The sequence below is a fragment of the Ziziphus jujuba genome, chromosome 9 (genome assembly GCF_031755915.1).
Source record: "Ziziphus jujuba cultivar Dongzao chromosome 9, ASM3175591v1".
Taxonomy (NCBI): Eukaryota; Viridiplantae; Streptophyta; class Magnoliopsida; order Rosales; family Rhamnaceae; genus Ziziphus; species Ziziphus jujuba.
The window spans coordinates 13,877,242-13,878,507 of NC_083387.1; positions in this window are offsets into that span (position 1 = coordinate 13,877,242).

A 1,266-nucleotide genomic window follows, 5' to 3' on the forward strand; every position below is an offset into this window, starting at 1 on the left:
CTTTTACTGTAGGTGATGATTTTCATTTGAGGGTAAATTATTTTCAAGAGGAGGGGAATGAAGAGAATTTGCTAGTACCCGATAACCCGCCGGAATGCAGATCCTATACAATTGAAGACCGAACCAATCATTAGGGCACAAGCCAAGAGATTGAAGGAAAACCTAGCTGGCTTTATACAAGGATTTATCAATTCTCAAAAGGGCTTGTCAATACCCGAAGATTCAAAGCCTGTTTTTAGCATTCACATGGTGAAGACTGATATGAACCTAGGTAGCTGTTTTAGTACATTTATGGATTCCAGGTAGCAAGGAATGCATTTATAACTTCATAAATTCAATTGATATCACCAAGAGGGCAAGGAATCATGTCAAGGCAGAAGCAAAAGTGTCTAAATTCAGTTTGTGCGCACAACACCTCAATTTGGCCAAAAATGCATCAAATTTGCACTGGCTTTGCTGTATTTTGTTGATTTGGAATTTTCTCTTTCTTCCAATCAAGGGCCACATATAGAAATCATAATTAATCCTATTTGGCATCCAACATGGCACATTTGATTTGATTTGGAGCTTTTACAAGCTGAAAATTGGTCAAAACTAGCTTAGTTGTCAAACTAGTCAACTAGTTTCCTAATTTGAATTTGACCTTTTTGTTTTAAAAAACTATCTTTTATTTTGGTTTTTATTAGTTTATTTACTGGACAAATCAACTTAGGAAAGTTAGAATTTTATTATTTTTCTTGTAAATTAATTAATTCCTAATTCAAAATAAAGGAATTAATTAATCAAAATAGGATTAGGAAACTAGAGAAATTCAGCCACCATTGCTTTCCTTTGTTATTGGCCGACTTTTACACTAGTAATTTAGAGTTTTTGTTTTGTTCTCTTACCCTATTTAAAGGATTATTTTCAATAAGCAATTAGCTTACATATTATTCAAAAATTTAATTGTGAGATAGAATTTTCTTAGTTCTTTTTTAACACCTAAAACACTATTAGAGAGTGAGTGTTTTAGTTTGATTTATCAATAGGACATCCATTACTTATTGTGGCATCTTCATCATATACCAAGGTTTCTAATCACAGGTTAATTAGGGGTTAAGGTTTCATAAGACTTGAACCTAATTTTTCGATCCGAGCTAATATAATATGGGTTTAGGTGCAAGTCGATCTAGGTTTGTATCAGTTAATAATTTAATGTATATTCAAGTTTGTACACTACCTGATATAACTTTTGCAGTAGGTGTGCTTGGTAGATTTATAAGCAAT